This window comes from Gossypium raimondii, chromosome 1 (assembly GCF_025698545.1).
Source record: "Gossypium raimondii isolate GPD5lz chromosome 1, ASM2569854v1, whole genome shotgun sequence".
Taxonomy (NCBI): Eukaryota; Viridiplantae; Streptophyta; class Magnoliopsida; order Malvales; family Malvaceae; genus Gossypium; species Gossypium raimondii.
This window is the reverse complement of record NC_068565.1, coordinates 28,286,994-28,297,079: the sequence shown is the minus strand read 5'-3', so window position 1 is coordinate 28,297,079 and position 10,086 is coordinate 28,286,994. Positions and strand designations below refer to the sequence as shown.

Genomic DNA, 10,086 nt, shown 5'->3' with positions numbered 1-10,086 from the left:
TTTACTTAAATTCGTTGTTAAAACTAAGTAATTGTTTAATAAATTAAAGAAATATGTGAAAATATGAAATTAGGACATAGAAATTATTAAAATGTGATTTTATGCTTTATTATATAGTTTTCATGCAATAAATGGCTTATTTTATATTAATTTGAATATATTATATTTTCAAGAAATAAAGTGGGTCATGCATGATTAAATTAAATAATAAAATATAAAATTATATTTAATAATTTATTTTAAAATATTTCATTTATAATTTGGGTTTTAATTAATTAAAATGGATAAATTTCATTCTTTGGTCCTCTAACTTGTTGATTTATTTTGGACAAGTCTCATAGCTTTGCTGGATTACAAAACCGTCCAAACTAGAGACCAAGCCAACCCAAAATTCGGCTGCCCATGGCTATCCATAAACCACTTTTTGGTTTAATTGCACAAGTTCCTTGTAGAGTTGAAGAAATTAGAGATTTACCTGAAGATTTACACTTGACCGAGTCTCAGTCCTGAGTTGTTGTGGCACTCAAATTGACTAAAAATAAAGGAAAAATCAGCTCAACATACTAAAATTATGGCCGACCACCCCTGGAAGATGCTTCAAAAGATGGAAACTCCTATTTTTAGCAAACTATCTCTCTTTCCTCACCTATAAATAAGATCCTCTCATTCTTTCATTCACCATCCTTCAAGCATCCATCAAGCATCATTCTCTCTTTTTTCTCTTAGCCTTTTCCATTCCCACGCCTAGCATCATCTCTTCATATATATTTTAGCAATTAAGCCTCTTAAAGAACCATTGGTCGGCCACCTTGGAGAACCATCAGCAAATGAGCAAAGCAAAAGAACGAAGGAGTCTCGTCAGTCAGAGTCTTGGGTGACAACCACTCTGAATTGGGTTTAATCTTTCTTTTCTTGAACTTAATATAAAGATGTTTGTTATGTGTTCTTTGTTCTTGTTTACAATAATATTAGCTTAATTTTATTTAAGCTAGGATGACTGCTTTAATTAAATATTATTTATTTTATTCATGCTTATAATGTTTGTGCCTCAATCGTTCATGTTTTCAATTAAAATCAAGTCTGTATTTCATTCATACGTGATTGAAATGCACCTAAATTGGCTGAGCGATCCTAACCAGACGACGGCTAATGGACACATAATTGAAATGTGCATGCTCAATTTAGATCCTAACATGATTAAATTGTAGGTTGCATAACAACTCTAATCAAGCTCTGTTATCTGCATAGTTTTTAGATTTGTGTGATTAAATTGTTTCAAACCTAACACGTCCCTATTACCTCACACGAATGTTAAGAAACCCTTAGTAAATAAGGATCAGTAAAATGCGTATTTACTAAGTAAAGGATTCCGAAAGGACCTAATGTGTTTCCAAACTCATGAAAGATCTACTTGCCATGGAAAGCTTTTCCGAATGTTATTAAGCATGTTGATAATAAATTGAGTTTAATTAAAGTAATTGTCCTAGTTTATTTATGTTATAATTTTTGCAAATTATGTTTAATTTTACTAAAATCTATTTGATTCATATAGTTTGCATACTTAGGATAATTTGCATTAGGGATCATTGCATTTAGTTTAATATATTTTAATCACCACTTCTCAACTATATTGTGTTTTTATTTACCAAATTGTTAATATAATTTTACAAATTAAGTGACTTAGAACAAATACAATCATTGTGGAAACGATAACTTGATACTTACTTATTACTTGATAATGACTGTGTACACTTGCACAAACCTAAACATTACAATTCTTTGGCGCCATTGCCAGGGATTGTCAACTGTTGCCATAGTCTTTTTTTTGTGAAATTATTTATTTTCAATTTGATTTATTTCTAACATTACTAACTTATTATTTTTAATTCTTGTGATTTTCTTTTCAGATGTTTATGAGCATAGATCAAATTATCGATTTACTCCCTGTAGACCCTAAAATTGAGCGAACTTTCAGACAAAGAAGACGTGAACCAACTGCTTAAAGACAAGTCGAGATGGACCTTGGGAATCAGTCAAGAACAAGGTAATGAAGCCGATTATATATGAAATCCTATCCTCATTGCCGATGATAGGGATCGATGCTTCAGATAATATGTTGTGCCACTTTTTAGTGAGTTTAACCCAGGAATTAGAAGGCCGGATATTGAGGCAACCCAATTTGAATTGAAACCAGTGATGTTTGAAATGCTACAAATGGTGGGCCAATTTAGTGGTATGCCCACGGAAGATACACATCTCCACCTTCAATTTTTTATGGAGGTGAGTGATTCTTTCAAGATAGCTGGTGTGACTGAAGACGCACTAAGGTTGAAGTTGTTTTCGTACACGTTGTGAGATCGAGCACGAGCATGGCTCAATTCACTGCCACCAAGTTCCATACCTACATGGAAAGAATTAGCAGATAAAATTTGGTTAAGTATTTCCCACCTAGCAAAAACGCTAAGTTGAGGAACGAGATCACAACTTTCCAACAATTGGATGACGAGTCATTGTAAGAGGCTTGGGAACGATTCAAGAAGTTAATTCGTAAGTGTCCTCATCATGGGATTCCTCACTGTATCCAGTTGGAGACATTCTATAATGGTCTCAATGCACATACAAGATTGATGGTATATGCTTCCGCGAATGGTGCAAGTTTGTCTAAGTCTTATAATGAGGCTTATGAGATTATCGAGAGGATCGTGAGTAATAACTATCAATGGCTAACAAATCGAACAGCTTCAAGAAGACGTGTAGTCGGAGTTCATGAAGTTGACTCCCTCACTTCGTTATCAGCTCAGGTATCGTCTATTTCCTCTATGTTAACACAGTTAACCGTTACTAGTACTAATAATTTTGTAGCTCAGCCACTAAGTCCGTTTGAAATAGTTTTATGTATGTACTGTGGGAAAGGTCATTCTTTTGATAATTGTCCATCAAATCCCGAGTTAGTGTACTATGTGGGGAACCAATATCAAAATAAGAGTGGACAATGACCCAATCCAACTTCTACAATCCTTCATGGCGTAATCATCTTAACTTTTCTTGGAGTAACCAAGGAAATGGATCGAACAACTTATTACAGCAAAGATCCAACCAATCTCAAGGGTTTAATCAGTAAGCTCCAAAACCACCTCAAGCTGAGGCGTCAAACAGTTTGGAGAACTTGTTGAAAGCGTACATGGCAAAGAATGATGCTTTGATCCAAAGCCAAGTAGCAACACTAAAAAATTTGGAAAACCAAATGGGTCAGTTAGCTACGGAGCTACGTAATAGACCACAAGGAACCTTGCCCAGTGATACTGAGAATCCAAGAAATTTGGGTAAAAAACATATCAAGGTAGTGGCATTGCGAAGTGGTAAAATTCTAGAACCCTAATTGATTGATGTCAAAGATAAGCCCGTTGAGAAGAATCAACCAGCTGTTGAAGTTTCGACACCAAAGGAATCAGAAATTGCAAAGTCTGGCAAGGTAAACCCTGACTTAGTAAATTCAGATATTTTAACATCTTCTTTGGATGCAGATTTACCTACTCAGAAAAGTTGTCTGGTTCAACCGAAAGTTCTATCGCCTCCATATCTGCAAAGATTGCAGCAAAACAAGCAGAAATAGGAGGTGCAATTCAAGAAGTTTTTGGATGTTCTGAAGCTGTTACTCATCAATATTCCATTGGTGGAGGCTTTAGAACAAATGTCGAATTATGTGAAGTTTATGAAGGATATATTGTCTAAGAAGAAATGACTGAGTGAGTATGAGACTGTTGCCTTGGCAATGGAGTGCAGTACATTCCTGCAGAACAAATTGCCACCAAAATTGAAAGACCCAAGAAGCTTTACTATACCCTGTAACATTGGTAACTCCTACTGTGATAAAGCTTTGTATGACTTGGGAGCGAGTATCAACTTCATGCCTAAGTCTATCTTCAAGATGTTAGGGATAGGTGAAGTAAGACCTAAATCTGTGACGCTTCAGCTAGTTGATCGATCTTTAGCATATCCCAAAGGAAAGATCGAGGATGTTTTAGTAAGAGTCAATAAATTTATTTTTCCTGTTGATTTCATTGTCTTAGATTTTGAAGCAGACAAGGAAGTGCTGATCATCCTTGGGAGACCTTTCTTAGCCACGGGAAGAACGTTAATTGATGTGCAGAAAGGAGAACTCACCATGTGAGTTCAAAATGTTGAGGTAACCTTTAACATTTTTAAAGCGATGAAATTTCTCTATCCGGCAGAGGAGTGTTCAATTATGGAAGAGATAGAAACCTTGATTTCTATGGAAAGCAATTTTAAAGAATATCTATTGGAGAAAGCCTTAGATCTTGACCCTTTGGAGGATGAAAAAGGTGAAGAAAACATGGCTTTGATGGAAGCCAATCTGGGAAATTTTATTCAATCCACACAGTTTGAACCGTTGGAGTTGGAAGTCAGAGAATTTGTGCAACCCAAGTTGTTAATTGAAGAACCACCTAAACTCAAACTAAAAGTACTTCCTTCCCATTTGAAATATGATTATTTAGGTGATTGTTCTACTTTGCCTGTGATTATTTCAGCAGAACTAACGAAAGATCAAGAGGAGCAACTAATTGTTGTTCTAAAGATATTTAAGAAAACAATTGGTTAGACCATAGCTGATATTCGAGGTATAAGCCATTCTTTTTGTATGCATAAAATCATTTTAGAAGAAGGTGAAAAAGCTCAAATTGATGGGCAAAGGAGGCTCAATCCTACTATGAAAGAAGTTGTGAGAAAAGAAGTGATCAAATGGTTAGATGCAGGAATCATCTATCCTATTTCAGATAGTTTGTAGGTAAGTCCGATGTAATATGTGCCATAGAAAGGTGGAATCACGATTGTTGAAAATGAGCGTAACGAGTTAATTCCAACTTGAATTGTTACCGGTTGGAGAATTTATATTGATTACAAAAAGTTGAACAAAGCCACTCGAAAGGACCATTTTTCATTGCCTTTATTGATCAGATGTTAGATCGACTGGCAGGTAATGAATTCTATTGTTTTTTAGATGGCTATTTGGGATATAACCAAATAGTTGTAGCCCCGGAGGACCAACATAAAACAACATTTACTTGTCCATACAGTACATTTTCTTTTAGGCAAATACCTTTTGGTTTATGCAATGCACTTGCAACTTTTCAACGATGCATGATGGCAATATTTACTGATATGGTTGAAAATTTTGTTGAGGCTTTCATGGATGATTTTTATATTTTTGGTAACACTTATGATATCTGTTTGAGTAATTTGGCTGAGGTACTGAAGACATGCGAAGACACAAATCTTGTCCTTAATTGGGAAAAATGTCATTTTATGGTCAAGAATGAGATTGTCTTACGTCATAAGATCTCAAAGAAAGGAATTGAAGTCGATAAAGAAAAGGTGGACGTAATTGAAAGATTACTGGCCCCAATGAATGTGAAAGGAGTCAGAAGTTTCTTAGGCCATGCCAGTTTTTATCGAAGGTTTATCAAAGATTTCTTGAAAATTTCTAAACCGTTGTGTTTGTTGATAGAGAAAGATACAATGTTTGATTTCAACAAAGCATGTTTGGAAACTTTTAAAGAGCTAAAGAAATGGATAATCTCAGCCCCAATAATCGTTACACCTGATTGGAACTCACCTTTTGAGTTGATGTGTGATGCAAGTGACTATGTCGTTGGAGCTGTGATGGGTCAAAGAAGAAATAAAGTGTTTCACCCTATTTACTATACAAGTAGAACTTTGACGGGAGCCCAATGCAATTCTACGATAACCGAAAAAGAACTCTTCGCTATAGTTTTTGCTTTTGACAAATTTCGCTCATATCTTATAGGTACCAAATTTACAGTATTTACTGACCATGCTGCCATTAAATACTTGCTCACAAAGAAAGATGCAAAACCAAGGCTAATTCGTTGGATACTTTTACTCCAAGAATTTGACCTTGATATCCAAGACAGAAAAGGTGTCGAAAATCAAATACCTTATCATCTGTCGAGGTTGGAGCAAAATAAGGCAACTAATTCATGTGTGCCTATCAACGAGAATTTCCCAAAAGAACACTTATTTGAGGTAAATCGAATTCATGAAATACCCTGGTTTGATGATTTTCCAATTATCTTGCATGTGGATATTTCCTCGAGAAATGACATACAACAAAGGAAAAGATTCCTTCATGATAGTCGGTATTATCTTTGGGAGGATCCATTTTTTTAAACAATGTGCACATAATATAATCCAAAAGTGTGTAGCTGAAAACAAGATTGCTGAGATCTTGTATCATTTCCATTCATCTCCAAGTGGGGGACACTTTGGTGGTTCACATACTGCAGCAAAGATTTTGCAAGCATGTTTCTTTTGGCCTACACTTTTTAAAGATACTTATGCTTATGTGAAGAACTGTGATAAATGCCAAAGGACTGGAAATATATCAAGGAGGAATGAGATGCCCTTGACAAACATTTTGGAGATTGAATTATTCGACGTATGGGGCATTGATTTCTTAGGCCCGTTTCCTTCTTCGTATGGGAACAAATACAACTTAGTTGATGTGGACTATGTATCCAAGTAGGTTGAAGCAGAAGCATACCCTACAAATGATGCTAAGGTAGTCATGTGATTCCTACATAAGCATGTGTTTACACGATTCGGGACACCAAGAGCTATTATTAGTGATGAAGGTTCTCACTTTGTGAACAAATGGCTTAAGTGGTTGCTTGATAAATATGGTGTGAAGCACAAGATTGCTACTGCCTATCACCCCCAATCTAACGGGCAAGTTGAAAGAGTGAATCTCAAAATCAAATGTATCCTTGAAAAGGTAGTACACCCTAGTAGGAAAGATTGGTCTCGAAGGCTCGATGATGCATTATAGGCCTATCGAATAGCATTTAAGACTCCGTTAGGGATGACTCCTTATCGGTTAGTCTTTGGAAAGGCATGTCATTTGCCATTAGAGTTGGAGAATAAAGCTTACTGGGCTTTGAAGCAATTGAACTTCGATCTTAAGCAAGTCAGTGAGAGAAGGATGTTACAACTTGATGAGTTGGAAGAGCTGAGGTTGTTTTCCTATGAGAATGCCAAAATGTGTAAAGAAAGATCAAAGAGATGGCATGATAGTCATATACAATCTCGTGAGTTTAAAGAAGGTCAGAAGGTTTTGTTGTTTAATTCAAGGTTGAAGTTATTTCTTAGGAAGCTTAAATCCCGATGGAAAGGACCTTATACCATCTACCGAGTTTATCCTTATGGAGCTATTGAATTATACGACAATTACGGAGGTATGTTTAAAGTTAATGGTCAACGTATCAAATAATACTGGGATGGTGAAGTTGAGCGAATTGAATCCTCACTCAAATTAGTAGACCCTTTAATTTTTCATGAACTCATTTTGTAAATAAATAAATAATTAGAACTTATTTTCTTAACTTATTACATTTAATTAATTCTGTCTAAGGAGATTGGAACTTAAGCGGGACCGTTGTAACCCTTCCAACCTTTCTTGGGAATTAATTTAATGTAATTTGTTAAGAAGAAATTTTCTAATTAAGACTTTTTTTTAATTTCATTTGTTCTATTTAAATTTTTATGTTAATAAAGAGGTCAAATTTGGCCCAAGTACTAATCAGTGTTTTTAGGAAGATACAGTTTGAGTTTGAGGCTCAAGATAGCAAAAAGGAGGGAAAAATCCATGCCTTTCCGTCACACCTATTGCTTGCCGCCCAAGTAACCCTAATGTAGCTAAATTTTTGCTACATGTTGCCCTAATTTTTCCCTATATAAACCCCTTTCCATTCTTCTAATTTTCATATCCCCCAAAGCAATTTGCTTACACCCTAAAAATCCATAAATCTCGCTTTTGTGCTGTCAACCTCAAACCTCAAAAGAAACCCTAGTTCTCTTCTCTTTTTGTCGAAATTCCTTTTTACCGTCGCAATATTTTTGCCGTAGCAAGTTCTACCCACTTTTTCGATTTCTCTTTTCTCTTTTCTCTTTTGTGTAGAAACTTTGTCAAATTTTCGGGAAAAGATAACATGTCTCACAAAAGAACCAGATCTTCAAAGACTACTCCTGAAAACCTGATTTTGATCGATGAAGAAGTGAAATAGAGATTTGATTCAATCTTCAAGCATCAACCTATGATGTCGGAAAAAGGTTTTGACCTGAAGAGTAATGATTTGATGGTTGTTCCTATATCGATTAGAAAGCAAATCAATGCTCCCAAGTGGGAACGATTTTGTGATGCTCGTTCACTTCCCGATGATGAACTAGTTCGAGAGTTCTATGCTAGTTTGACTATGCAAGATGCTATTTAAGTCATTATTCGAAAGAAAAAGGTACCTCTTACTTCTAAGTCCATCAATGATTTGTTTAATTTACCTGATGTTGAAGAAGATGAGTACTACCCTATGATGAACAATATCAATTGAGATTTTCTTCAACAAGTGCTTGATGTTGTGAAAAATCTCGGATCCCAATGGATTATAAGAAATAATGGGAGCCATTCATTTCGAAGAGAATACTTAAAACTAGTAGTGAAGGTATGGTTTTATTTCATTCGCTACAGTTTTATGCCTATCTCACATAGTTCCACCATCTCGATGGAACAGATGCTTTTTTTATATGCAATTTTGACAAAAAAAAAGTCCATTAATGTTGGGAAAATTATCCTCAAGAAGATTCACGGTTGTGCTAAAAAGAAGGCAGGAAGTGCTTATTTCCCATCATTAATCACTTCACTTTTCTTAAAGGCCCATGTTAAACACAAGCAAATTTGAAGGGGAGATATGTTCAAGGATGCATTACAAATTATGATCTTGAAAGATTAGTAGAGAGGGTGTATGAACTGAATCAAGGCGAGCAAGAAGAGCTAACTGAGCCAGATATAGAGGAGGCAACAGATGGAACTAAAACTGAAGCTAATTCAGTCACAGACACTGAAGAGGAAGAATCTGATAAGGAACCGCACATTCCTGAACCAAGGGTTAAGCTAGAAGACGAACCAGTCAAGCTAAGTGTTGAACCTGAATATACAACTGTCATGCCGACTTCTGCAAGTACTTCAAGGAAATCGGAGTTGTCAATTTTGATGGATATGTGCAAGTTCATGCACAATCAACAACAAACTTACTGGAAATATGCAAAAATTAGAGATGACCCAATTTGAAATACTTTTAAGAATATCTCTAATACTTTTCTTCCTGAGTTCCCAGATGTTATCTTTGAGACATGGATGGAAGATACTGACGATGCAAACGGAGATGGAGCTAAAGAAGACAAGGGGAATAAGTCTGAAAAATAAAAAGGGGGATTCTTGTCCTGTTATTTATTTAATTATTTTTAGGTCTTTAGGAATTTATTTTTTTCGTAATTAGGATATAATTTCTGTAGAATAAAACATAGCAAGCATGAACAAACTTGGCACTTCTTTTGAAAGAATAAGACTAAGTGATGTGGTAATGGGAATGAACATTTCTAAGATTGGGTTATTAGGGAACACTTGGTACTTAAGCAGTTTTAATGACTCACCTCTCTTTCTGTACAGCCCTACCTGGTGTTTAGTTTTCATTCATTAATTTGTTCTTGCAATGAAGACATTGCTTCTTTTTAAAGGTGGGTAAGGCAAATAAATTGCTCAAACTTTTAAATTTTTCAAGTATGTTTTAATCATTTCTTTCATAAGTATGTTTTAATAAATGAATGTTTAGAGATATTCTTGTTAATGAGATAATTTTTATGCAAGTATGAATGATGATTTTATCTAAATGAAAGTATGTTATCATGAAGAATGGAATGCTTGTATGATCTTAGCCTTAGTAATGTTTGCCATGAAAACTTAGTTCTTTTGAGATTAAACATGCATGAAGGTTTATATCTTTAAAATTAACTTAGTAACTTTCTTGAGGCGAAATCCTAGGGGATATAAAAATCTTAAATGATATAGGCACTATTTCTTTGGATCGTTTGAGCCTTTTCAAGCGAACCCTATGATATTAGACCCTTGAAACTGTAATTTTGAGCTTAAAGGCCTTTTTTTTTGCAATGAGCCTACATTATAAGTCAATTATCATCTTTTTAAAGCTATCATAAATT

At 35.0% G+C, this 10,086-nt stretch overlaps 1 non-coding gene across 1 annotated transcript; it reads right to left on the bottom strand.

Annotated features, from left to right (window-relative positions):
* Window positions 1-2,462: 2,462 nt before the first annotated feature.
* LOC128032716 (small nucleolar RNA R71) lies at window positions 2,463-2,569 on the bottom strand. The gene has a single exon (XR_008189008.1). It is a non-coding gene; the product is annotated as a small nucleolar RNA R71 (small nucleolar RNA).
* Window positions 2,570-10,086: the final 7,517 nt, after the last annotated feature.